General features: G+C 41.4%; 1 long non-coding RNA gene across 1 annotated transcript in view; it reads left to right on the top strand.

The window, feature by feature from the left end:
- Window positions 1-13,524, top strand: part of LOC134470493 (uncharacterized) — a 32,000-nt gene that overhangs the window by 14,388 nt on the left and 4,088 nt on the right. The window contains exons 2-4 of the long non-coding RNA XR_010039422.1: window positions 10,683-10,724; window positions 11,496-11,714; window positions 13,060-13,267. This is a non-coding gene — a long non-coding RNA (uncharacterized LOC134470493). The remainder of the gene's footprint in view (window positions 1-10,682; window positions 10,725-11,495; window positions 11,715-13,059; window positions 13,268-13,524) is intronic.

The raw sequence follows: 13,524 nt of genomic DNA, 5'->3' as shown, positions 1-13,524 counted from the left end.
ATTCCATTTGAAAGTATTTGAAGCACATTAGGCCAATATGAGGACAGGATCTCAGATACTGAAGACAGTTTTGCTGTTAGCAACTAGGAAAAGAAAAATTTCTCAAAACTAGCAAGGGAATATGAGCAACCAATCCAGCAGCTGCTAGATGAGACAAAGGAGAATAAAGATTAATTGGAGTCAGTGAACAAGCAATAGATGCCACAAATGGCATTTAAAAATGTTCACACACACATCATGACAGCAAATTTTCCTGATAGAGAAAAAGAATTTGACATACAAATAAATGAGGCATATAAAACTCCAGTTAGCAATGATCAAAAAATATCCACATCCAGGCATATCATAGTTAAGATTGCAGAAATTCAACACAAGAATAAAGAAGAAATCACCTATGAAAGAAAGCCAGTCAGAATTACAGCTGACTTCTTAGCACAGGCTGTCAAGGAGAGCTTGGAGTGAAATACTACAAATTCCAAAGGAAAACAACTTTCAACTCAGATTGATGTAACTTGCAAGACTATCTTTCAAAATTAATGGAGAACTAAGATACTTCCATGACAAAGAACATCTGAGGAAATTTATGACCATCAAACCAGCATGCCAAAATGTTCTGAAGCATATTCTATGAAGAGGTAATAAAGACTACGGCTCTATGGACCCCAACAGAAGGAATCCATAAGGAAAGGCAGACAATTATAGGGAGGGGAAAAAAGCAGGAGAGGAGCCAACTACAGGAAAACAATATGACAAGGATAAGTCAGTACACATCAGTTATAACTGTCAATGTTAATGGTCTCAATTCACCAGTCACAAGACACAGACTGGCATAATGGACCAAGAAGCAAGATCCAACAGTATTCTGCATATAAGAAACACATTTAATTCAAAAAGAAATTCATAGACTGAAAGTCAAAGGATGGAAAATAATACTCCATGCGACAGCAACTCAGAAAAAAGCAGAGGTAGGTAGTCTATTTGCAGATAAAGTAAATTTCAAGCCAAGCCTGATTAAGAGATAAACAAGGTTACTACGTTTTCATAAAGGGAGCAATCCAAGAGGAAGAGATAATCATAAATATGTGCTGGGGATTTATACACATAGTTCAGTGGCATAAATGCATGCCTGGCAAGTGCAAAGTCATGAGTTCAATCCCCAGTACAAAAAAAATCATAAATATAAATACCAGTGCACCCAACTATATAAAACAATTACTAATGGCAGGAAAAATCAAATAAGCCCTGATACAATTGTATTGGGAGATATCAGTTACCCCACTGTCACAAAAAGACAGATAAATTAGACAAAAAAATGATAGTGAAATATTAGAACTAAATTAGACTTTTAAACAAATGGATCTAGTAGGTGTCTATAGAGTGTTCCAATCCACAACATTAGAATACACATTCTTCTCAGCTGCACATGGGACATTCTCCAAAATAGACCATATACTGGCTCATAGAAATGCTTACGTAAATGCAAAGGAATTGAAATTATCTCATGTATTCTGTCAGACCCCCGTGCAATAAAATTGGAAATCCATGCCAAAGAAACCACAAGAACTTCATAAACACAAGGAAATTAAGTACTACCCTACTGAACAACCATTGGGTCACAGATAAAATTAAAGAAGAGGTAAGACAGTTTTTACAGTTGAATGATAGTGACAATACAACATACCAGAACTTGGGGGACATAATGAAAGCAGTCTTAAGAGGGAAATTTATAGCAGTAAATACCCATATTGGAAAATGGAGCAAGCACATATAAACAGCTTAATGTTGAAACTCGAACTTCTAGAAAAAGAAGAGCAGGCTAAACCAAAAGCTCATACAAGGGAGGAAATGATAAAGATCAGAGCAGAAATTAACACACTGGAAACCAAAACAAAACAAAAACCAAAGAATCAATGAATCAAAGGGTTGATTCTTTGAAAGATTAAATAAAATTGATAAACCCTTAGCCAACCTTATAAAAAAAGGAAAGAAAAGACTTAAAATCCATGCAGTTAGGAATGAAAAGGGAAAAATTATGACAGACTCTGCATAAATCCAGAAAATCATCTATACTTACTTTGAAAACTTGTATTCTAACAAGATGGAAAATACAGAAGAAATGGACAGATTCCTAGATACATATGAATTACAAAAGCTGAGTCAAGAACGTGTAAAAATCCTAAATAACCCAATATCAATAAATGGAATTGACAATGTAATTTAAAACCTCAGTAAAGAAAAGCCCAGGCCCTGACGGATTCATTGCTGAATTCTATAAGAAATCTAGTGAAGACTTAACACCACTACTTCTCAAACTCTTTAATGAAATTGAAAGGGAAGCAATACTTCCAAATTCAGTCCTGGAAGCAAGCATGACTTTAATTCTAAAACTAGAGAAGGACCCAACTAAGGAAAAGAATTATAGGCCAATCTCCCTAATGAACATAGATGCAAAAATCCTTAATAAGATATTGGCAAATAGACTGCAGCAAATTGTCAAAAATATTGTACACCATGATCAAGTGGGATTCATCCCAGAGATGCAGGGATGGTTCAACATATGGAAATCTATAAATTTAATACACCATATTAACAGAGCCAGCGACCAAAATCATATGATCATTTCAGATGCAGAAAAAGCTTTTGATGAAGTCCAGTACCCATTCCTTATAAAAGCCCTACAGAAAACTGGAATAGATGGTCATTTTTTTTTTTTTTTTGGATTGGATATTAAACCCAAGAGATGGTATTTACCAGGCAGGCTCTTTGCCACTGAGCTAAGTCTGCAGCTGATAACAGATGGTCTTTATTTCAAGTTTTTTTAAAAGCCATTACTGCAAACCAACAGCCAGCATCATACTAACTGGACAAAAACGGAAAGCTTTCACTCTAAAATCAGGAACAAGACAAGGATGTCTACTGTCTCCACTCTTATTTAACATAGTCCTGGAAACTTTAGCTGGAGCAATTAGACAAAAGAAAGAAAGAAAAGGAATAAAGATAGGAATGGAAGAAGTTAAGCTATAATTATTGCAGATGACATGACACTCTACTTAGAAAACCCAAAAACTCCACCAAAAGACTTCTAGATTTAATAAGCAAATTCAGTAACATAACTGGTTACAAAGTCAGCGCTCAAAAATCAGTAGCCTTCTTGTACACAAATAACAAACTCACTGAGAGAGAAATCAGGGAAACAATATCTTTTATAATAGCATCCAAAAAATTTAAATACCTAAAAATCAATCTAACAAAGGATGTAAAAGACCTCTACATTGAAAACTACAGTACTCTGAAAAGGGAGATTAAAGAAGATATTAGAAAATAGGGAGATATCCCATACTCTTGGGTAAGAAGAACCAATATAGTGAAAATGGCCATATTTCTAAAACTTATACAGATTCAATGTAATTCCAATCAAAATTCAATAGCATACCTCACATAATTAGAGAAAACAATCCTAAAATTCATCTGGAACCATAAGAGACCTAGACTAGCAGAGGCAGTCCTGGGCAACAAAGACAAGACATCACAATCCCTGACTTGAAGTTATACTGTAAAGCTACTGTGATAAAAACAGTGTGGTACTGGCAAAAACAAAACAAAACAAAAAAAACCCACCAAAAGAAAACAAAACAAAAAAACAGACCCAGAATAACCAGCTTGGTAGGGAGGCAGCAGCTGGCCCTGCACCAGTGCACCCAGTGGTCACCATTGGATACCTGTGGCTAACACAGGTCAGGAGAACCAAACAGTCATGCTCTGGAGAAATTGTAGCCAACAGAGGAAGTGGCTGGGATCCCACCACCCACTTGTTTGGAAGAACCCATGAAAATGTCAGATGAAGAAGCAAAAGGCAGTCCCTGGACCCCAACCCAAGCAGGGCAAGTCCAGGAGATGAAAATAGGAAGAGATTGGGAGTCTCACACCTAAAGTTTCTGAAGTGATGGCAACTTAAGTAAAGAGACAACTTCATGAGGCTATAAATGAAGTTAGAACAGAAATACTACCTCAGGTAAAAGGAGAAATGAAATACATAGTGAAAGAATCACTAAGCACCTCTAAAGGAGACATAGATAAAAATAATAGAGGAGCATGGGAAAACGAGGGAAACCATGAATGAACAATATAGGAGAGATTTAGAATGTGTGAAACAGATTCAAAGAGATAGCCAGGAAATTAAAAACTCTGTTGAGAGCTGGAAAAATCTCTTGAAAGAAACTGAAGATAGACATTCAGACCTTGAAGACAGCTTGCGATTGGGAAAGGAAAGATCTCTTAAAAATGACAAGGAACCAAGAAATAGCAATTCAATGGCTGCAAGACTATGCAAAGCAAAATAATTTAAGAATAATAGGTATCAGTGAAAAACAGGGGTCGACCCAAATGACATTAAAATTCTGTTTACAGAAGTAGAAGCAGAAAACTTCCCAAACATGGGAAAAGATATGATATATGGATAAATGAGGCCTCTCTAGCTAGCCATAGCCAAAATAAAACTACACCCAGGCATGTGATAAACAAGATTCGAGAAATTCAACACAAGAACAGAATATTAAAAGCTGTTAGAGAAAAAAATCAGATCACCTACAAAGGAAAGCCCATCAGAATCACAACAGACTTCTCAACACAAGCCATTAAGTCAAGAAAAGCTCGGAGTGAAGTCTTTCTTTCTTTCTTTCTTTTTTTTTTTTTTTTTTTTTTTTTTTTGTCTTTTTCCTTTTTATTGGTACCAGGGATCGAACTCACGACTGCCTGCTTGCAAGGCAGGCGCTTATGCCGCTGCGCTAAATCCCCAGCCCCAGAATGAAGTATTTCAAGTCCTGAAGAAAAACAACTTTCAACCCAGATTTATGTAACCTGCGAAACTATCTTTCAGAATTAATGGAGAAACAAGATACTTCCATGACAAAGAACAACTGAAGGAATTCATAACCACCAAACCAGCCTTACAAAGAATACCGAAGTATATTCTCGAGAGAGATAAAAAAAATCATGGTTCCAGGAGGGGTAGCAGAGGTGAATCACTGAGTGGGCAGACAACTGAGGGGAGATGGCCTCAATTTACCAATAAAAAGAAATACAGGCAGAGTGGATCAGGAAACAAGATCCATCAGTATGCTTTATTCAAGAAACACAGTTAATTCAAAAGGAAATTCTTAGACTAAAAGTCAAAGGAGAGAAAACAATGCTGTGTGTGCCAGGGAATCAGAAAAAAAGTAGAGGTAGCTTGCCCATCAGTTGCAGAGTGGATAAGAAAGATATGGCATTTCTATACAATGGAAAACTTCTCAGCTATAAAGATAACCTCAAGGCTCTTGTAGGTAAATGGATACAACTTGAGGTCATGCTCATGAGTGAAATGGTTCAGAGTCACATGGATGAACATCATGTTGTCTCTTTAGTATAAAAAAACTGAAGAAATTAGTGGAATCCAAAATGCACAGTAGATGTGAAGGTGAAAGGGGAGGAGATATCTAGAGGGGGAAGGCAGTAGCCACTGTTGGTCTATGTCATGGTTTATGTCAGTGGCCCCCAAGCTTCATGCAATTATGTGTTCGTGATTGGTTCATTGTCTAGCGCTCAGACTGGTGGTATGAGCGCTACACCCACCAAGAGGTGGAGCCAGGATATGATATAATACAGGAAGCAGGTGTGTCTCTCTCGCTGGTCAGTTTCTGCCTTGCTGTTTGCAGCTGCCATGAACTGTAGCCCGCCATGCCACCCTGCCTTGCAGCCAACTGAGTATGGACTGAAACCTCCAAAACTGTAACAGATAAACCTTTCCTTTCCCAACTTTGGGCAACAGCTATTTTGTCTCAGTGACAAGTAAAAAATAACTAAGAGTCTATATGCTGTTTTGAAACCCTGCATTGTTTTCATTGTTTTGTTTAGCTTGGTTTTGTTCTGTTTGATTTTTTTATATTTAATGGCATGGACAGCTATTTCAAAAATAACAAAGTGTATTATAGTAGCCATTATTGATTTCCTATTATCTTGTTTCGAAGTCTTGTATTGCTTTACTTGTTTTCTTTTTATTGATTTTATTTTATTTTGTTGTGTTTGATTTTATTATGTCTGATGGTATAAGCAGCTACTTTGAAGATAACAAGAAACATTATGGTAGACACTGCTGTATTCTTGTCTTGTTTTGAAGATCTATATTACTTTCATTGTTTTGTTCTGATTGTTTTATTCTGTTCTGTTTAGTTTGATTTTATTGTGCATGACAGTATGAGAAGTTATTTTGAAGATAGCAAGAGGCATCATGGTAGCTGTTGGTTTCCTTTTATCTTGTTTTGACAAGTCTTGTATTGCATTCATTGTTTTGTTTTGATTGTCTCCAATCTGTTTTATTTCTTTTGGTTTTATTCTCTTTAAAATATGAAAAAGCAGACCCAAAGATCAATGGAACAGACTAGAAGATGTAAAAGCAACTCCAGACACACCAAGCCACCTTATTTTTGACAAAGGTGCCAAACACATTCACTCAAAGAAAGCCTCTTTAAAAATGGTGCTGGAAAAACTGGCTCTACATATGCTGAAGATTAAAGCTAGACCCATATCTTCCACCATGTACTAAGCTAAAGTCAGAGTGGATCAAATATCTTAATATTAAAATAGAAACATTGAATCTCCTACAAGATAGAGTAGGTAAAACTCTTGAAGACATTGGTGTAGGTGAAGACTTTATGACCAAAACCCCAATTGCACAGCAGAGAATCAACAGTTAGGACCTCACCCTATTGAAAAGCTTTTGCACAGCAAGAGAAGCCACCAATAGAGTGAAGAGACAACCCACAACATGGGAGAAAATGTTTGGCAGTGTTCCTCAGACAAAGGTTTACTACTGAAGACATATAAAGAAAGAACTCAAAAAAATCAGTCCTCCCAGATTTAAAGACCCAATCCAAAAATGGGCATCCGAGATGAATACACACTTCTCAGATGAAGAAATACAAAGAACAAACAAATATGTGAAAAAATGTTCAACATCAGTGGTCATTTGAGAGATGCAAATTAAAACAACACCGAGATTCCACCTCACCCCAGAAAGAATAACTACTATCAAAAACCCAAGCAATAACAGTGCTGGAGGGGATGTGGGGAAAAAGGAACCACTGTTGGTGGGAATGCAGACTGGTACAACCACTGTGGAAATCAGTGTGGAGATTCCTCAAAACACTAGCACTGGAGGTCTTATTCAACTCAGTTATTCCCCTTCTGAGTACCTTCCAAAAGAATTAAAAACACCATAGGACAGTGATATATGTGCACCCATGTTTATATCAGCAAAGTTCGTAATAGCCAGATCTTAAAAACAACCTAAATGCCCATCAACTGAGGAATGGAAAAAAAAGATGCAGTATTTTTATACAATGGAGTACTACTCAGCCACAAAGAAGGATAAACTAGAGAAGGATAAACTTTTGTAAGTAAATGGATGCAACTTGAGTATATACTCATTAGTGAAATAAATAAGACATGCATGTGTAAAGATTGTATTGTTTCATTAGTGTGAGAAGCTGAAAGAAACAACATATGGATTTAGCTCTGTGGCATAAGCGTCTGCTTGGCAAGTGTGAGGTCATGGGTTCAATCCCTGGTAACAAAAGAAACCAAATCATATGTACATATGTATGTATATAAAAGAAATAGTTAAATTAATGATTTTCCTGGGTTCACTAAAGAGAAAGAGTTGTGTGTCTGGAAAATTGAATGCAGATATGCTGTGCTCTGGTGAATGATTTGGGGATGACAATGCCCAATGTATGTATCATTGTTGCCCCCGATTAATATGTTTTGAAAATCTGTTGTAGTTTCTTTTTCTTCTACTTCTTTTTTTCTTTTTATTCTTGAAATAAAATGGATTTGGAAAAATACACAAACTAGACAGTGGTTGGGCCGCTGTAGCAAGAAATTGGGGAAGTGTGTTAAAAGTGTAGCCTTGCTCCTTCCTGCCTCCCTCTCTCCTTGCACGCTTCCCTCCCTCCTCTCCTCTCCCCTCCCCTCCCCTTCCCTTCTGCCCTTTCTTCCTCCTTCCTTCCACTGTGGGCGGAGCCGAGGACCTCACACATACTAGGCAAGTGTTCTCCTGAGCTACGCTGCCGGCCTTAAATATGGCTTCTGACTCTGCTCTGATCCCAGTACTTTCTGCTCTTCCATCTTCTTCCTTTCTTTCCTATTTTTCAGTTTTCCTTTCCTTTCCAGTCCATGTTATCATCAACTCATCAGTCATCTTTTGTCTCATGGAAACAGCCCCGGGCTAATCTCTCTCCCCAGGCTGGGGAATGTCTTCTAAACTTGTCTCCCCAGCCTGGACGTAGGCAGAGTCCTTCTTCTGGTGCCCCAGATTCCATAGTCAGGGGCGGGTGTGGGGAACAGAAGGGGACCCATCAGTGGGCACCATGGGCAGAGGATCTTGTCTTTACCCAGCTTCTACTCCTCCCTCAGCAAAGCCTCCAGCTTCCAGCTCTCGGTGCGTGGACTCCCTCTTCACGCAGAGATAGCCCTGCCTCTTCAGCCAGCTTGGACCAACTTCATACCTCCACCTTACTCTTCTCCAGGGGCTGGTGTCTTCAGGTGGGCATGGCAGATGTCTATGTGGCAGAGCCCTGGCACTGCCATTGCCACTGTGGATCAACACAGAGCTGCCTCTGCTTTTCTAGATATGAGGTGTCTTCAAGGTGTCGGGTCTCCAGGGGGTGCTTTGTAGCTGACAGGTGTTGTTCCAAGCTGCTGGTTTGCTGCAGTTCCCCATGCTTGAGTGGCCTGGGTCAGAGGCCTCAGGCTACAGCCCTGACCTCAGGAAATGTGATGGGTGAATCTTGGGGGTCTGGATCTCTGTCTCTGTCTTTCTATCTCAGTGTCCCTTTCTGTGTCTCTGTTTCTCTCTTGTCTCTTTCTCTGTTTCTATCTCTATCTCTTCCAGGACTGGAGATTGAACCTAAAGCCTTTGCAACCCTTTTTCAAATTTGTCATTTTGAGGCAGGATCTCACTGCATTGCTAAATTGCTCATTCTGGGCTTGAATTTACAATCCTTATGCCTCAGTCTCACAGAATACTGGGATTACAGTTGAAGCCCTCATGCCTCGCTTACAACTCTCTTATGACATGAAAAAAAGTGTGTTCATTTCAAATTAGTCTACACAAGATGAGATAAGCCTACTCTAGGTCACCTGAAGCAGTTGCGCAGTGAGGCAGGTTGAGAAAGTGGCAGGGAGGGCACCCAGACTGACACAGACCACAGGGTCCACCGTCCAGCTCCATATACCGCTGAGCGACCCAGGACAGCACTCACCCTCTGTGTGAGAGCTGGTAGCTGCCCAAGGGTGGTGGCAGTGGGTTCTACTCCGAGGTCCCTGCACAGCTGAAAGGACGGATACCAGCCAAGCGGTCAGCTTCCTGCCTATGAGGCCGCCACTCTCAGTCACGACTCCGATTGTGTGTTCTCTGGTAGCCCCGGGATTAGTAGGACTCATGAGAAAAACCAACAGAGGCGAACTTCACAGGGAAGTGGTGTGTCAGAGCCGAGTGAAGGCATGCTGAATAAATGCAGCTTTTGCGGAAGTTTAAGTAAAGACAAACAGCATGAAAATGGAGCCTCTCACCAGGCTGGCAGAACTCAAAGGAACGTGCCCTGCAGCGGTCAGGCTGTGCTGGCTGCTCCTGAGCTGCTGTTTGTTCTTCAGCAAAACCTCTTCTCTCCGATGCCATCCATGTTGTTAAGAGGATTTTTATGGGTTTTGTCATTTTGTTTGTACTTCATTTGTACATTTCTTTAGCTTTTATAGGAAGGCTGTAAGCATCAGTTTATATCTAGTTTGAACGTTATTTATAAAAATCATTGAAGTCAGCATTGAGCTTTAAAAGGTACCCATATATTTTTCAGGTCTGGGTCCTTCTTGGAATTCTGGTGGAAGATGACTTCCTATGAGTGCAGGAATTTTCCTGTTACAGATGTGGTGGACAAGCCCAGCAGGGATCTGCTAGGACTGTAGGGGGCAAAGTGACCAAGCAGATTTCTCTAGGGCTTTGAGTGTCAAGTGTTTATTTTGTAACTCAGTTGATCATGGTGTTACTTGTTTCCCCCCCTCTAGTATTTCTACCATTGCATTGCATTTAGAGTCTTTGAGAATTATGACTCTATATGGGAAAACATGTTTCCTGTTGCTTATTGGAGTTATTTGGAGGTAGGTCATCTCCCAGTTCCTGTGCTGGAAGCTTAGATTCTAGCGTGACAGTATTAACATATTAGTCTCAAAAAATCAGAAATGATATCAGGTGTGGTGGTGCATGCCTGTGGGCTTTATACTTGGGAGGCTGAGGCAGAAGGATCTCCAGGAGATAAAGGCCAGCCTGGTCCACATAGTGAATTCAAGGCCAGCCTGAGCTTACTACATAGGAAGACCCTGTCTCAAAGCAAAAGTTAAAGGACCTGGGGATGTTATCTAGTGCAGAAGCCCTGGGTTCAATCCTCAGTACTACCAAAAAAATAATAGTTAAAAAATGAGGTTAGTAGAAAGTAATTAAGTCTTGGGGTATTGCCTTAGCTTGGGTTAGTGCTGGTCTTGAGGAACGTATCTGCTCCCATGAAAGTGGGTTGTATAAAGCAAGGCCATCCTCCACTTCCACTCCACCTGACTGTTTCTCCACTCAGCCTTTTTCCTTTCTGCTTCTCCAGGTTGTGACCCAGTCCAAGGAGCCCTTGCCAGAGGCTGAACAGGTGAGGCTGGCCAGTCTTGGACTAAGAGGCTCCCCAATTGTGAGCTAAATGACCCTCTTCTTTATGAAATACCCGGAGTCAAGTATTCTGTTTTAGCAACACGAAACAGACTAAGTCGCTTGTGTGTGGGATGTCAGTAAAGGAGGCTGCACTCAGTGAGACTAGCTGTGACGACTTCCTCCTCTTCCCATGTGTGGATCTGGAGAGAATTCTTCTAAGGTTTCCATGGGTTTTTAGGGACCTTTTTTCTTTTCTTTTTTGTGGAACTGAGAACTGAACCTGGGGAGCACTGAGCTGCTACATCTCTAGCCCTTCCTAGCAGCTGGGATTGCAGGCGTATTCCAGCATGCCTGCCTTCTGGGCGCGTTTGTGTGCTCGTGGTTACATTTTGCTCCATGCTTCTCTGGAGAGGCTATGTCCACCCTTGCATCTTGTGGTCACTTCTTTTACGCTACACTGGCCTTCGTCTGAACAGAGTTTGCCCTTCTCCTTCATTTCCACCAGAACTCCAGAGATTTTGCTTCTGTGGCAGATGTGACGGAAGGCTGGGGAACATTTGGCCAGACAGAGTAAAATGAAGAGATAAGGAAGAGGCTTTACTCTATGACAACACAAATGATTTTAAATCAGTGGCCCGCCATCCCTATTCTTGCATGACATGTAGCTACACTCCCTGCTGCTTGACCTTACTCTGACCTCCATGTTTTTTTCTGTCACCCCCCAACCTCTACTCCTTTCTAACTGTTTTTCTGTCTCTTTCCTTGTCTTCAGACTCTCCCTTTGCTCCTGACGCAGCCTGGCATGACGCCTTCCCTACCTGTGCTCCTGCTGAGATGCGTTCTGTTGTCAGGAGGTCAGATGGTGTTGGCTGCCCCACTGCACTTACAGAAGTTATTCACTTGATGTGCCTGTCATCTGGGAGCAGATCAGTATTTACAAATGCTTTCACCTACATAAGTGCTTATGGCTGTCAGAGGAGCCCCAAGGGAGGTACTGTATCTATTTTACAGGTGTGGATCCAGAAGCTCAGAAAGGTTGAGTGAATCATTCAAAGCCATGCAGCCAGCCAGGCACACACCTGCATGCCTGTGATTCCAGGACTCTGGGATGCTGAGGCAAGAGGATCTCAAGTTTGAGCCCAGTCTGGGCAACATAACAACTGTCTCAAAAACATAGCAACATAGACCCTGTCTCAAAAACAAAACAAAACAAAAAAAAAAAAACCCCACAAAAACAAAAAACAACATAAAAATTTAAAACAGGAAAGAAAGAAAGAAAAGGCCTGGAAGAGGTCGTTCAGTGCAAAAGATTTGAGTCCAATCCCTTGTACTCAAAAAAAAAAAAAAAAAAGCCACACAAACCAGGTAGGTGAAGGAGTAGAAATCAGGGTCCAGGACTAATGATTTTGAGCTGTGACCCATGTCATCTATATCAACAGATTGTGTGCTGTGTAGTCACCCAGAAATCTCATCCCACAGGAACCCAGGTAAATGAGTGGCCCTGTAGTCCTCGGGTGCAGCAGTGGAGGCCCCAGCAGGTACATACATTCTACAGCGTAGGCCGCCCAGTGCCTCCCCCCGCCTTACTCCGGGCTCTCTCTTTTACTGGATACTTAGTCCTCGTCTTCGGTTTTAGGTATAGGACTATGTATGGGTCACCATGCAAATACAAGATCCCAAGTCCTTTGTTTAATAGTCACTAAGAATTTCAAAACAGAGCATTAAGCTGAGCAGGGGACATTTAAAAGTGACCATGTGAGTTGCAAGCCCTTGAAGCAGCTCTGTCTGGATGCTCTGTCCCCCAGCAAGTGTGCCCTGACTCCTCATTCTGGGCTAGGTGTTTATCACATGCTGTTGTCATTTCTTCATTATGCACTGGTCTGTGGCCTGCCTTTGTCCTCCTCCTTGGTGGCCAGTACAGGCCTTGGTAAAGCGCAGAGGCTTGGTGCATGTCTTGTTGGGGGCTGGGACTCCTGAGAGTGGGGACCTGGAGGAACAAGGCAGTAAGTCACCATCTGCAGGCAGGACCCAGCTGGCACTATGCTGTCAGACCGAGCATGGCTGTGTGAGCCCTGGAATTTGCCAGGGTTTCAGCTGTGAGCTGGAAGTAGAGTAGGGATCCATTTTCTCTTTGAAAGAGTCTGTTGATCATTTTGTTCCCTGTGCCCCACAAGTCTTACTCTTCAAGGCCAAAGAAGAAGTGACAAGACAAAGAGGTAAGAGACAGATAAGCAAACAAGGCAAAGACTACATATCGGACCCAGAGTCCTACCTGGGGACGTGTATCTTGCCCCTAGCCCCTGTGTTCTCAAGATGGCCCATTAACCTTTTTTCAGATTCTTGAGGTTTCCCTGACACAGAAATCTGCTTTGGACATCCTTGCCTACTTCTCTACTCAGCGACATCTGTGGAGCCAGGGAAACAGCCCTCAAACGTCTCCTCAAGAGCAGAAGGGAGGAGAGCAGAAGACTGGGAAGTCTGGGGTGACAGTGAGCCTTCACACCAAACTTGTTCTGACTCTCAGTGACTGAAATCCTTCTCTGTGTATGTATCAGCTCAAAACCGAGACACCCAAGCATAGGTGTATCTTTTAACATTGCTGGTCTTTGAGGCCCAATGGGGTGATTGGGTGGAGGAAAATTTTCAAGCCTGAAAATAGAAATCCAGGGCAGGGGTTCAGATTGGCTGGGCTTTGGTAATGAGTATTCTCTTGAACTAGGGGTTTGACCAAGGGCTGGCACTCCACATTTTCTCCCAGTAGGCCCCCATTCTTCCTCTGGAAGAGGAAGGGTAGGCAGAGA

This window comes from Cavia porcellus, unplaced genomic scaffold (genome assembly GCF_034190915.1).
Source record: "Cavia porcellus strain 051 isolate PalLab524CR breed Dunkin Hartley unplaced genomic scaffold, mCavPor4.1 scaffold_1, whole genome shotgun sequence".
Taxonomy (NCBI): Eukaryota; Metazoa; Chordata; class Mammalia; order Rodentia; family Caviidae; genus Cavia; species Cavia porcellus.
The sequence above is the reverse complement of the archived record's forward strand: the minus strand, read 5'-3'. Positions and strand labels throughout refer to the sequence as shown.